Here is a 15,872-nt window from a genome sequence, read left to right as displayed (position 1 = left end):
TGCAAATCAACTGGTTTATAAGAGGTAATCCGCACATAGGAACAACAGGAGATTAGAAACATGTATTTTTCCACTAAACCACAGACATTACAAAAAAGTGTTAAAAGAACTAATTTATAGGCTAAGTATCCTAGGTCAGATTCCCTGGTAGGCCAGTAACATCTGGACCAGGGACCATTGGCTTGCCCAGATGAAAATAAATATACTCTACTCTTCAAGTAGAGGAAAGAAGAGAAGGTTGAAGGATTAATTAAAAGCTCAGGTTTTCAGCCGATTATACTACATTACTTGCAACAGACTTAACTGATGGCAACTAACAATACATAAAGCGCTATGAAACCTCCATGGCAACACTTAACAAGTCTCTTTATACCACTACTGTATTTGGTTCTTTCATGATTCAGAAAAAGCTTTAAAATGTACAGTTCCTGTAAGCAAAGAGGCTAAAACATGAAATGCAAAATATAACTAAAACATGAAATTACTATTTTGAAAATTGAGAAAATAAAGTCAAAAAGTAAAACATAAAGACTAAAAAGGTTATTAAAATAGATTACATTTTTAAATAATGGCAAGTTTCTGGACCTATAAAAAGAAAATGACAACTCTTCACCTTTTAATTTGGGGCCTAACAGGTCCTTCAAGCATTAAATGACCACCATGTAGCAGCTACTGCAATTTGTAAAATGTTACCAAACTTACCACTGGAAAACCAACTATGTGTGAGTGACAGTTCATGATCAAATTACCCTATTGGTCTTTTGGGGAGGATGGTGGGTAAACAGTTTCTCACTCCATAAAATGTGCATTTGTAATCTTAAATGCTGTAATCTATATTTTAATGAAATGGTGGTGGTCTATAGTTGGTCAGTAGCTTCTTAATGATGGTCAAAATACATGACCATCATGTCCACAAATTTTTTTAAAAAGCAAGCAGCCCTTCCTATAGCTGAATTATTTTCCAAGAAATGATAAACATTCCAAAGATAAAACAGAGCTAAGGAGTGAAGAGAACAAAAACCATTTATATTAAGAAAAGAGGACTGTACACTTCATAAATCAGCTGTTATCTACAAAGTCTAAGTTTCCTTTAAAACATGGATTACACCAATAAGCTTTTTGGCCTAAAAGTTATAGTAATAAGCATTTGGAAATAACGTTACAAGGTTCTCTACTAATCTTGACAGTCACTTGTAGCTCCCTTTCTTCATTTCATTCCATGCCCCTAATACCAGTTCACAGAATGTCGAATTTCTGAAATACCTATCATTCTCTGTAAAGTCCCTTAGGACTTCTTCAGGCTTAAATCCTGCTAAAAGAAAGCTTGATTATTTGTCCTCAAATTTAAGCAGACTAAATATCTGATGCATTCAAATTGTAGACGACGACAACCATGAAAAAGCACGAGGTGAATTATGAGCAATGAGTGAGGATAAGCTCTATCACTAAGTGAAAAAGGCAAGTTGCAGGATACACAGGTTATGGTACAGTAAAACTGTGTATGTGTGTCTATCAAGGAATTTAGAGATGTTAATTTGGGAAGGGGTGGTGGAATGTCAAAATAGGTTTAAAATGATACATTTCTGGCTCATGAATCTTTTATAATTGTAATGCATTTATGTATTAAAAGAGCTATTTCAATAAACACTGTGACCTGCTTAAATTTACAGAAAATAACACTATTAATATTCTGAGACAAATTATTTTGATTCCAACAGGTAAGAATGAATAAAGGAATAGTATTCCATCCCCATTTTTTTTTTCAGTTATGTGCATGAAATTATACCCCTTAAAATGCTGTGAACCTACCCTAGCCTCCAAAATACACAACTGTTTGACCATCTCCTGTCCAGCAGTCTGTTTCCATATGTTCAAGGGGGCTTTTCCTTCATTCAAATCATAAGAAAAATCCCCTAAATATTTTTTATTCAACAAAGCAGTTAAACAAAAGCTTTGGTTCGCACCAAGTCCTAACATTATCCAAAGCTCCACTGACCTTTCTTGTTGCAGTGACTCCACCACAATGTAAAACCAGCACAGGTGGCCCAAACACTAGCAGCCTAAATGGAGACAACTCATCACCAGCACCTTTAAACCAAAAAGCTTTTTAAAGCAATTGCATAAGCCACCTATTCTGACAATCTGCTTCTTGACATGCTTCCTAGAAACCTTTTCTCACCAGCTCCAGCCCCATGCACAACCCCCTGTCCTGTTCAGCTACTTCTCCTAGAACTCACTCTTCTACTTTGAAGAAAACCACTGTTTGTGGGGCCTCATGGCACTAAGCTTTTTCTTCTAGGCCATATCCACACTCCCAGAAATATCTTCAACTTGTTATTCTTAAGTGAGATTCATATCAACTTTATTAATTCACTTATAGAAAAGTGAAACATTCTCATTATAAGTAAAAATTCAAAATGGGTGAAAATACAGAAATATTCTTATTTGCCCAAATGGTACATCAGGCCTGCCTCCCAAGAATAGCCATTGTATTAACAGCTTGGGAAAATCTTTATGTTAATTTTATAAATAAATGAGTTTTAAGACACCAATGGGATTATTCAATAGACTAATGAACTTTAGAAGACCCTTTATAGCTTAAGAAAACTGATACCAAAGTTTGCTAGACACAGAGTTCTATAAAAATCTGTACTTTAAGTCCTTGTTCAGAAACAAGACCTTGGTTTAGCCAACTTACATGCTTCTAAATTACAGTGCCTCCTCAAAAATGTAATCCAAGCAAGTGCTGCCAATATGGATTTAAGTAAAATTACTGTCCAAGGGAAACTGTGGCCAAATGCAATCTGATGGGGCTGTTATTTGGTGAGGCGAGCTTACCCTGGCCAAGAAACAAAACAGGGTAGGTATGCCTCTGCTGTCCTTCCACAGTATCCATACAGGCTCCATTATAACATTTTTCAAATTGTATTGTAGTTCAGTTCAACAGTTCATTCCAAGCATTCTCCAAAAATGGAGCATGTGCCAGGTATTGTACCGGACCCAGAGGACATCAAATTCTAATACCCATTCCCTGTCCTGGAGGTGCAAAAGCCAAAGAGAGGGGGCATGAGGCAGTCATAAAGCATTGCAACATAGCACAGTAGAGATTAAAGGCATGTGCTGTGTACAGTAGAGACAGAAAAGACAGTTGTTTCTGTTCTGCCATTACAGTTTTTTCCTTTTAGTCTGTAAATTCTTTGTTTCTAACACAGTGCCGGACACATGGTGGAGTTTTAATACTTGCCAAGTGAACTAACATAAGTGCCATTTAAAAACTCAATTCCTTTATATTTAAAAACTCATTTAAATGCTTAGTATGAGATTGTTTGCACATGCCCTGTAAATATCTTTAATACAGAAAGAAAAGCCCTGGTTGCTGGAAAGGACTGCATATCTTACTGGAAGAACAAATGGTCCAACACCTGAAAACGATTATAATAGAGAACATAAGTATTAAAGTGTGGCAGGTAATATGTGCCAGGGAAGTTGGAACCTCAGCTGAGCAGGTTTTAGAGAGACAGTGAGAAGAGTTGAGTCTTGGCAAGGGTGATTCCATTCATAATCACACAACAGAGAAAATTCATATGGCACATGATGGGCCCAATGAACAGCAGCTTGAATGAGCTGGAGATAGAAACAGGAGATGATTACTTAGGTGTAGATTGCTGTAGCTGGAGAATTCACTTATTTGACTTCATTTCCAAAAAAAATGTGAAATTATAAATTACTTATACTTTGTATGATTTCAAATATTTAAGTACTAATAAAAATGAAGTTAGGTTCAAGATTAGGACTGGGTCTGACTAGCAGTGAGGTCTTCATAGATTCTTGAGCATGAGAACAACATGACCAAGATGGTACCTGGTTTGTTCCCTCATTTCAACAGACAGAAGTGCCAGGAGGCAAAGCATCATGATGGGGAGCTAGAGGCACAGATGAAAAAGTAAGGTTCCTGCACTTCAGGATCTTGTTCTACTAAAAGCAAAGCTACACAGGCTGGCAATGAGATAGGAATGTGATTACTCTTTCATATATGTATAGTGAGTGGGAGAGTGTATACTTTCAGGAAATTAAGTTTCCTGAAAGAAGGAAGAGGGTGGGGGTAAGGAAAACCATCAGGAGGCTCAACACTAAGACGTAACTCCCTTTCCATAGGAAAGGGAGTTATAATGAATCCATACAATTGACAAACTGGGTGGAAGAGATAAAAAACTAAGAGAAGACTCCTAGAACTTGGTGTCCTAGCCCTCTCAGGGCTTTAGCACACCAAGACAGTGAGTTTTGTTTATCATTCCACCAAAATTTATGTGACAAGGACCATCCCTTAGTGAAATATCTCAGAATGGCCAATCTTATAAACAAAATAATTAAAACCTTAAATTAAAAGCAGAAAAACCAGCCTTTGTGTAACTCAACTGTGAATGTAATTCTATATTATTGCAATTAATAATTGGAGAAATGGACACAATCAGTGAGGTAGAGAAAACCTCAGAGTCATAAAATGCATCCTTTTCTATTATTTCTTGATGATCAGGGTTGTTGCGTGGTTATAGGCTGCCTGAGCACACCTAAAAATCTGCTTACTGTCCAACTGCCCTTTATTAGGCCTTATCTCTATTCAGCATGTGGCAGACACAGACATCCACTAGGGGTATCTAGTCTTCAGACTAGAGTTGAAAGTATCAAAACATCAAGCTAGCCCCTGAAAAAGCCTCGAGTTTCTCCTCTCAGTATATGCTAAGCTTTTAACAAATTCAAGGGACAGATTGTTGTAAAAAGACATTAAAAATTTGACTGTTAGCAATTTTTCACATGGGAAGTACTAAACTGTGCAACTTAATATGAGGGTTTTAATTGTTTAAATATTTTTTAGGCTCCTCTAAAAACTTCAAATACTGCTGTTTAACATTTCTTCTCAAAACTTGCAATAACTTATGTTCCTAAAGTTTTTAAGCTTTGTGTTACCAAAATCATGCATTTCTAATATGTACTATTGCAGTAATCTCATTAGACTAGGGACTGTTGAAAACTATGACCTAATATTTAAAATTACATTTTTTTCTAGTATGGTCTATTTACACAGAGCTCATTAGAAGCTTCATTGTGTCTCAACCTAGAAAAATAAAGGACAGATTTAGAGGTTTCACAGGACTCAATGATTTATACTTAAAACTGAACTATTTGTGTGATGATATAGAAAACCAGTACTACTAAGTTAAAAGATCCAAGGTAGAGATCTGTGTAAAACCCATTGGAATGGGGTTAAGTAAAGATTGCCCTTATTAGTTATGAGAATTAGTATAGGATGGAATTCAACTATATCAAGTGCAGAATTGGAGACTTAGAACAGGAGCCAAAGGCAGGAAATAAGAACTATGTTGAGAATATAGTGGCCTTTCAAATAGCACAGTGGTTAAAAGATTTGAGGTTAGAATCTTGGCTCATTTACTATTATGTGACTGTGGGCAAGTAGGCAGAACTCTCTGCCTCAATACTATCATCTATAAAAAGAGGTAACATCAGTTCCTATCTCAGTTGTTGAGAGCATCCAGAGGCCTGACAAAGGCAAAATTTCAGCACAAGATCTAGTGTGTAATTAGTGATCCAAGAATGTGAGCTATCATGAGTGTAAAAATTTACCAGCTAGGACAGTCCCAGATGGAGGATGAGAGAAAGTACAAACAAGCTACTAGGATACTCCATGTGTAGTAGATATGTACATACATGTGTATAAATAATTTTAATAAGTCTTTATATCTGCACACTACTCAAATGAAAGACATTATCCAAACACCAATACCTGTAGTCAATAGAATGGCTTTACCCTTGTTTAAGTCATGCAGCCAAAGAAATGGAATATAATCATTCTACCTACATGGAAAGTCATCTACTTCAAACATGAGGAACGAACCTTAGGAAAACAAGAGATCCAAATGTAATTTTGACCTTAGAGATACGGGAAATTACACTCTCTGTACCCTACTCCCTTCATCACATAGGAGGGGAAAATACTTGACCTAACCATATCAGATGATTGTGTGGAGTACCAAATTTAAGAGGAGAACAAAAAGAACAGGTGAAAAGTACCACGTAAAAGTTGTATCATTCCCTAGAGCTAAAAAAGCCCACCTAAAATATTGCTGTACTGTGTATCACAAAATATTCAACAGATCTTGCTCGAAAAGCGCAGCATCCTTTTTTAAGGACAATGAAGATGTTTAATTTATGAAGTGTACTAAAGGTGGTCTATCCTGGCCATTAGGGTAGTGACCACAGGGTATTAAAATTCTGGCCTTGGGTTTTAATTGTAATCAAGTTGCAATTAGGTAGGATGAATGGAATCCAGCCAGAAATTTATATATTGTTTTCCAGGTAGCTGTCTTCTATGCCTAAGTGTCCTTTATTTTAACTTTGGGGGATACGTATAATTTCAAAAGTAGCCTTTTTTCCTTCTGACTCATTTTAAAGTGTTAGAATAGTTCATTTTAAAAAATACCCAAAAAAATAAAAAATAAAAAATACCCAAAATTCAAATTTTTGAAATATGTTGGTAGATGCACTGTAATATTTGAATGTTTAAGAATTGTATCTTGCCAAAAAAAGAAAAAACTATATCTTGCCCACCCACACACAAAAAAAGTGAAGAAACACTGAGGTTTGTGTAAAATCATGTGGTAAAACAATGAGGAACTATAAAAATGTTGGCTCTACTTCTTGTATATTCAAGTGATACATATTTGAAGTCATTCTCAAAATAGCTGAAATTAAAACTTGGACACATTTGCCTTGAATACAAAGCTAGGTGTTTTTTTTTTTTTTTTTTTTCTTTTTTTTTTCTTTTTTTTTTTTTAAAGCTAGGTGTTTAAAGCTGCTTTTCTCTCCCCCGCCACCCCCCATTTAGAGCAGATGAGAAGGGAGGACAATTTCTTCAAAATCAAATAAGGGAAGGAATACAATAATTAAGTTATTTTTAAAAATCATAAAGCAAACTAATGTCTCATCAAGCTTTATTTTCCTATCAAGTAGCAGATCTTTCATCTTGGTCATTCTTTGTGCCTCTCCTTTTTTTGGTAACTTGTCAGCCTTTCATATTAAGGTAGAACCAGAGCAGTTTAATAATCTTCAGACCTAAGACTTAGTTGAATTTTTTCAAATGTTGGAAAATGCATCTCTCTCTACCAAACAAAACAGAAAAGTGTACAGAAGCTAATATGAGTCTTGCTTGCCACTCAACCCTAATGCAAGGAGAAAGAACAATCTTAATCCCTTCACACTCCAAATATGCTAGAGCAGGAATTGGCAAACTTTTCCTCTAAAGGGCCGGATAGTAAATATTTTAGGTTTTGTCTGTATAAACTACTCAACTCTGTTGTAGAGCAAAAGCAGCCATAGACAACATGTAGACAGATGATTAAGTGTGGCTGTTTTCCAACAAAACTTTATGAACACTGAAATTTGAAGTATCATTTTTGTGTACCACAAAATATTGTTCCTCTTTTGCTATTTTCCCCCACCACTTAAAAAAAAAATCTAAAAACTATTCTTACAAAGGCCCCACAAAAAGATGGCAAGCCATACTTTGCCCATAGGTCATAATTTGTTAACCCCTGGGCTACAGAATTATTGAAAGCCATGGGGAATGTTGAAAGAAAAGAAGAAAAAAAGAAACAGGTTTTATTTTTAAAACACCAAATGGTAAGCATTTAAGCTTAGGGAGATTATTGATATTGGTATCCATATCAATCTGACTGTGTACATAAAGCAAATATCAAATGAATAATAGCATGCTGGAATCGAGTTATCTTAACTGGGAACATTTTTACTTCCATGATTTTCCATACTATATTGATAAATCAAGAAAGAGGACTCTCTCTGAGTTGTCAATGTGTCAAAATCCCATGCTGTTTTAATAAGCTTTTAGTTTCTTGATTGCATATGGCATTGACTGGTCAGTGAAGGGTAGGTTGGGGAGAAAGGACAGTACCAAATGATGCATTTTGGCTAAAACCTATTTAATATTTATGCCTAGTCTTATGGTCTGATATAACTGCCCAACTTTGTGAAGGTAGCCTTGTTATGTCTGCTTACCCAGTTTGATGATAAAAGTAGATAGTTTCAGCCATGCTATGTAGTGGCAGCAAACCCCCAGGCTTGTCAGTGGACTTCTCAGAACTTGTTACCTGCTCTGTAAATGGGGATAACACTGCTTCAGTCCTAGGATTACCAGAAGCAAATGAAAGGATGGATGTGAATGCACTTTAAAACCTTTAAAAGTGTTAACTAGGAGCCATACTTGCACAAAGGAAAACAGTACAAGGTAGCATCTGCCTTTAAAATAGACATGATACTGTCAAACTTGGGTCTAAACTGAAATAAGAGTCTCATGCAAAAGAACTACCAAACCACAAGAAAATTAAATGTAAGCTTAAGAAACAAGACTTCCTCTATTAAATAACAGAGCAGGCTTTTTACTTTCCAACCATCAGGATTCTAATGAAAAATTAAAAAAAAAAAAAGAAACCTTTTATAAGCATTGAGAATTACAAAGCCATGTTTGCCATAGAAATAGTTATTCTAGCTCTCAGGATATTTGATATAACTTAGCTTCTAGAAAGAGAGAAAGTGTGTCCCATTAGTTTTCTCTAGAGGATTATGTAATACAATTAAAGCAGGTGTGCTCACAACAAAGTGCTATGGCATTGCTGACATGGACCAGCATATGAAACATCCACAGTGTGCAGGGAATAACCATTACTGTAGTTGCTGATGACATCTCTGAAGTGGCCTACTTCTTAAACCCTTGATGGCTTAGCCACACTGGAGCTACAGGTCATAATGATGGGAACTAAGATGGCTCTGTTACAGACAGCCACAGAAGGGCCACCATAATCTTTCAAAGGCTCCAGTTAGTCATGTCATTTCCCTTTAAAATCCTCAGCAGCTTTCCTTTGCTTCTAGGATCAGTTTAAATCCTTTATTTTAGAGCCCAAGATAATTCTGGCTAGATATATCCTTCTACTTCCTTAGCCTTGTCGCCATGGGTACCTCTACCATGGCCAGGGTAAAGTTTCCTCTTAACTTCCCATGTCGTCCCAGCATCCAGATACTAGAGACAACAATTCTTGTCTTGGAATTGTCATAATCCTTGCATCAAAGGGGACCCCATGAAGCAAACAGAACACATCTTATTCTATTCTATATCACAGGGCCTAGCAAAAGTGCTTGACCTAACAGATGATGACAGGTGTTAACTGTGGAATGACTAACAAATATACTAAATTTCTATTAGCTTAGAATAAACACTGAAACAGATTCCACCTTGTATATTTTAATGCAATAGCATGATTTTGGTATAAAAATACATTATAAAGAGCCCCATTTCCAAATCAGGCACCAACTTATTGCATACTACAATGAAGCTTTTTTTTTTTTATCTTTAAGAAACAAAAATAAGGCCTATTCCTTAACTATAAACCAAGTAGAGAGGAACACTGGAGAATGTACTTTGCAGAAACCATAAATTATAGAATATATAGAGAGTGAGTCATAAAGAGATCAATATGAAAATGGTAACTGCCAACAGTAAATATTATAGATTTTTTTATAGACTCATGACAGTTATTAGACCTAGAAGCCATTACCCGAGACTGTGCTGCGTAATTTGTGTAAGCTCGCAAAGCTAGTTTCTGTTAGAGCTCAAATCAGAGCTGAGTTCCTCGTAATCATCCAGCGTTCTTTCAAAGATGTGATTTAACCACAAATTGATTTCTCTTTAGAAGATACAAATCTCATGTCTTGAGATCCTTAGTGGGGTTTAAAACACTTAAAATGGTTCACCATTTCAGGGTGGGGGGGAAAGCAGTCAAAAAAACATTGAGATTTTTCTATATTCAGGTTTGTAATTATGCATAATAGTTTCATCTATACTACATGGTTTATTTTTTAAGGAACAATATAATAGAACATTCCACTGGTGTATCTCAGTCACTGGAGTCATGCTGTTCCTGGCTAATTATGTGACTTTCGGGAAGTACTTACTTAGAAACCTCAATATGCACATTTTTTGGTGGTGGGTGAAGGGGATGAGGCAGAGGAAGAATCAATTAGGTCTCTTCCAGATCTACGCAATTTTTTTTTAATTAAGGGAACTTCTACACATCTGGCAGAAGCCTCATAGGGTTGTGAACACATATACACACAGTCTCATTCTGGATGATCAGTGAAAGCATTAATTGAATAAAACATCCTCCCTCTAAGCTACAACACTTCTCTCTACCTGAACTCCACCTACAAAATGATGAGACAGGAGATAGTTCACAATGTGCCCAATTACAGAGAAAAGTATCACCCAATTGTTTTCATCATCATCTATCATCATCAAATTAAAATAATAAAAACAGTGAAAAGAGTGGTCATGTGATGAATAGCCTCCCTGGTTGCTCCACTGTACCACTACCTTCCTAATCGTTTTTCACTTCTCATCAAGAAATTGGTTTCTTTAGTTTTATATGATTTTAAATGCTAAAAGTAGTTAATAGGAATGTCCTCATTAAGTATGAAAGTAGTTTCAATGTTAAGCTTGTATGTTCCACAGACTTATAAAGTAATCCCTCTTTAAAACAAACTGAAAAGCATGTCAAGAAACATGGAGTCCAGTAACAAAGAACATAGCTGGTCACCAGACACACATTCCAGTACCAACTCTGCTGTGTACCAGTCAGTGAATGAGTAACTATTAAATTCTCTCAGCCTCAAATAGGAATTGATTGTACAAGCTGTTGAAAAGACTGAGGCAAAAAGAAAGTACTGTCTATTATTAGTAATAAGGACAAGATATCTTTCACGGAACAGCAGCTAATATTACTGAGCCCACTCCCCTATTCTCAGAGACCTCTGCAACCTCGGATTGATAATCAGTCAATTCTTATGTATTGAACACCTTTTAGGTGCCAAGCCCTTGACTGGCTGGCTACAGGCAATTATTGTGGTTCTGTTGAGACAAGTTTGGATACAATCCTCTGAAGCTAAAATCAATTGACAAATGTTTTGTTTTATCCTAGTCATAGGTGCATCACAACAGCCAGCTCTCTTACAGGGATGGAATTTCTTAAGAAGAAAGCATAAGAATCCAGAGACTCAGCAGGTAATTACATCTCAATTATCTTCTGATAAGGAGGCAGTGGGACCATTCATATGGTCCCTTTAAAGAACTATTCCTTAACCTTATCAAGATTGTCAGTTTTTTAACTGGCTGGTAGCAGCTCTTTTTGTAATGGTGTAAAAGCCACTTTAGCCAATGAGCCTTCCCCAGCTGGCAGTAAACTGTTAACCAATAGAGTGTGTTTTCTGTAGAGTGCACTGTAGGGAAAGGTCCCTCTTTGGGAAAGAAACCAGCTTAATAGAATGTTCTTTCCAACGGTGTCAATTAAAAGTAAGGACCTACTCCTTACCCCGCTCAAAAAAGCTATTCTAAACCTTAACAAGTGTTTTGTGATTTTATTTTCTCCAAGAGAAGCAGCATGGTATGGTTAAAGAAACATAGCTAAGTGAAATAAATCAGAGAAAGGCAAATATTGCATGATAACACTTATTTGTGGAATCCTGAAAAAAGAGAAAAGAAAAACTCAGGGGTGGGGGTGGGGGTGGGGAGATCAGATTTGTGGTTACTAGAGGCTGAAGGCAGGGTGAAAGGGAACTGAATGAAGGTAGTCAAAAAGGTACAAACCTCCAGCTGTAAGATATGTAAGTATCAGGGATGGAAGGTACAACATGTGGAATATAATTAATACTGCTTCTTGGTACATTTGAAGAATGTTAAGAGTAAATACCAAGGATCTCAGCACATCTCATTTCTTTTGTTTTTTTTTGTATTTACATGAGATGACAGATGTTAACTAAATTTACTATGGCAATCCCTTCACAAAATACATAAGTAAAATTGTGCTATACATCTTAAATATGCACACTGCCATATGTCAATTAGATCCCAATAAAACTGGGTTTAAAAACAAACAAAAAGACACACATGTGTTAGAATTAGAATCTCCGATCTCATCCTTGGCTCCGCTTCATATGTATGTCCTTGGGTAGGTTTCTGAATCTCTCTGAACTTGTCTTTTCAATCATAAAATGTAAACATTTACCTACACATCCTTACATATAGCTCACAGTTGTCCAGATTTGATTAAAAACATTTTAAACACTCCTGTTAATTTTAAATACCTAGACCTTTTTCCAAATGCATCATTAAACTTCATGATCCAGAAATGGCAGACATTTCTAAAAGCACTCAAATTTGACATGTAGTAATTCTTTAAAAACACCTAAACACTGGTCTTGGAATTCACAAATTAAGGGATGGTTATATTTAATTGTGAGTTTTCTTACATGTTCAAAATTACTAGTTTTTAAACCTGTATCAGCTCAAAACATGTCAACATTCTCTTAGCCTAAAACATTCTTATGAAGTGCCAAAACAAGGCAGAATCATAAAATATAGAATAGCTAAAAACAAAAGTAGCAAATTCCCTGGATTCATAACTTATTTGTTTACAAATGATTTTTGAAAATACACTGTCTCTGGCAACAAAAGGATATGTATTATTTTCTTATACATAAAAAGTGAACTAGTTTCTCTTCCTGTCACTTCAGCACATTTCTAATCCTCCTCCTGGCAAATGAATAAAACAAAACCTTGACTGATAGTAGCTAAGATGATACTTTATAGGTTACTGAGTGAACAAGCATTCTGTCCAAGGCTACTATGGGTAGCCTTGGGTCCTATGTCCTCTTGTCTTTTCAGTGATCTTATTTCCTCAATTGTCCCCCTTTTTCTCCACCTCATCCAGCTCTTTTCCCAGTCAAGTCTCCTTCCACCTTTATATACACTCACGCACAAAGATCTCCTAATCCAAGAGCCTTCTTGCTATCATTAGATATTTTTCAACCAGTGTAGCAATGTAGGAATAGAGAGGACTATCTATAATCGTGATGGCTGCTTGCCTAAATCTCCATGTGCTTCCTCAAACCACAGCAGTTAGGATAGTGCTCCAACAGTAACAATGAACTACTCCCATTAAGGTCAACAGTTTTATTGTTTAAACAACTCAACTTTGATATTGACCACTTGCTACCTTTCAAGCCTTCCTACTTCTTTCTTCTAGGACATCAGTCTCTGGTTTTCTATTTTCCTGGTGATTCCCTCCACAGGCTGTCCTTTGCTTGCTGCTAAATGTCAACATTCTTCAGGCTTTAAACCCCAGGGCTCACCCCTTTACCCCCTTCAGTTGATATCCTCTTTTTCCTGCCAATGATTTAAGATTAGAGCTCCCTTGAGAGCTTTGAATGCTTACATCTAACTGTTCGTTAGGTACTTTCCCCAGGACATGTCATACCACCTTGAACTCAACATGTCCCAAATGAACCATTCTCTACGATAATGGCCTTTCTCACCAGGACATGTGCTATTCCTCCTATATTCTGTACCTAAATAAATTTTACTGCCTAGCTCCCAAGCCAAAATCATAAGAGTAATCTCAATTTCTCTCTTCACCTTTAGCCAACAAATTATCAAGTCCTCTTGATTCTTCCTCAATATCTCTCTCCATGTACTTGTTTCCACTATGACTACCTTCATTCATTCATTCAACAAATATTTGTTGAGCCCCACTGTGTGTCAGATACTGTTCTGCATATCATGAGCCTGAAGGTAACAGACCAAAATCCCTTTCCTCCCTCTTGGAGTTTACATTCTAATGGGAGAGGTATTAAGTAAAACATAAGCAAAATATACAGTACGTTAGTTTATCCACAGTGTTAAGGAAAGAAGGGAGGGAAGGAGGAATAGGGGAGCAGGAAAGGAAGGAGGGATAAAGAAAGTTAACATTTAAGACAGATTAGCCCGGGAAGGTCTGATGAGGAAACAGCCATTCTTGAGCACCTGGTGGGCTCAGTTAGTTAAGTATCAAGCCTTCTGGCTCAGGTCATGATCCCATAGTCCTGGGATGGAGCCTTGAATTAGGCTCCCTGCTCAGTGCGGAGTCTACTTCTCCCTCTCCTCCTCCCCACCCCCGATCCTGCTCTTGCACACACTCTCTCTCTCAGTGCCAAGTAAATCTTAAAAAAAAAAAAAAAAAAAAAAAAAAAGCTGGAAAAATGTTTATCTTAAGAAAATAAATCAGACAAATGTATAAAACTACATGTGTGTATGTGAGAGACTATGAGGATATTCTTCATGTAACTGTTTATATTAATGAAAAACTAAAAACGAAGTTTAATAGGTAATGAAATATACTAGGATATATCCACTCAATGGGATGTATGCAGCCATATTTAATGACATTAACAAAATGTTCATAATCCTTTAAATTAAAACAAGTCACAAAACAGAACAAGGATACATTTTAAGGGGAGAAAGACATAAACATGCATAAAAACAAAAGATTGAGAATAGAAGCCAAAATGTTAACTTTTGTTATCTTTGGGTGTTTTTTTTATTTTTGCTTTTGCCTTTTAAGGCCTATGTGCTTTCTAGGCTTTCTACAAGAAATATTTATAACAATTTTAACAAAGGAATAAAGTGTTTTCATATGAATGAGTTTATCAATAAATGCGAAAAAATAGGAAAAAATATCACATAACAGAATCAGAGACTATGGCAGTTCTTAGTGTCCATTAGTGTATGTATTTTTCATAGTATGCTTCAAATGGTTAATGAATTGGATTTTGCCAGCAAGTCTGATTTTATAAGCTCCATACCATATGTACCAACAAGCCACCCCTAGCCAACACTTCATAGAGCAAGTCTTCCTTCAGAAGGAGGATATTTGTTTTGAAATATTACTCTGAAATCTTACTCTAAGCTGAAATCTTACTCTAGTGATTAGAAAACAGATGAGCATGTTTCATTTCTAGGAATTTTTATAAAGCTACTGTTGAAGTATATTTTTCCCTCTATGATAGAGCAATAATCACCTATGTAAACAAAATGTGGATAGGATTTCAACTTCTAAATATGTGACAGCTTTTCCAATATAACTCCACCTCCTCACCTCTGAATAGAATACAAACAACAATGGAATATATGCAAAGTATGGGGGATAAAGCAAATAATCAGTATGAAAGAACCATGGCCATCCAAAGTCCCATACTGAAAAATTAAATAATTTTCCACTTTCACTTTGATTCGCAGGAGTCTTAATAAGCCCTTCCCACTTGTATAAGTAATGATTTCATCTAGGTCAGTAAACTGCAACATCGATTGCATTCACTTACTATAAGTATATCCATAGCAAATCTGTTCTCACATGTAAATTCCCTTTCCAAGGCTGATTTACAGTCACTGCTCTCCTTTCTAAGAGTTTACACTCAGTTTACACTCAGCCAAAATGTGCTTGTTAACCCTTGCCTGGATGTATCTCCAAAGACAACCCTTAGAAATGCTATGGAGTATTGCTGAGATAGCTGTCCAAACCAATTTGCCTGGGACAGTCCTGGTTTACACTAGTGTCCCTGCATAGTTATTAATAGATTTGTCAATTCCTAGGGCTGAGTGGCACATTACAGAGCCAGCCTGTCTATAAACAGGATGTATAATGCTAGGCCTAGAACTTGGAATAACTGCCGGGAGCCACCTAACTTTATCTTCCTTGTGCGTGGATATGCACCAAATATTCATGGACTCTGATCCCGCCCAACCCCTCCCCAACCAGTTAGTCTAAAGCAATCTAAATAGGAATCCATTTCAAGGTAAACCTATCCATCCATGGAAGTTTAAAAAAAAAAAAAAAAAAAAAAAAGCTATGGGAGACATTTACTAGGAGAGCCCCCAAATCACACAACTTAACAAGGTACATCCTTGCAAAAATTAACCA

At 36.3% G+C, this 15,872-nt stretch overlaps 1 protein-coding gene across 1 annotated transcript in view; it reads right to left on the bottom strand.

The window, feature by feature from the left end:
- RSPO2 (R-spondin 2) overlaps window positions 1-15,872 on the bottom strand; it is a 154,918-nt gene that overhangs the window by 53,545 nt on the left and 85,501 nt on the right. The gene's annotated exons all lie outside the window — the stretch shown is intronic.

The sequence above is a fragment of the Vulpes vulpes genome, chromosome 13 (genome assembly GCF_048418805.1).
Source record: "Vulpes vulpes isolate BD-2025 chromosome 13, VulVul3, whole genome shotgun sequence".
NCBI classification, from domain to species: Eukaryota; Metazoa; Chordata; class Mammalia; order Carnivora; family Canidae; genus Vulpes; species Vulpes vulpes.
This window is presented reverse-complemented; position numbering and strand designations above follow the sequence as displayed.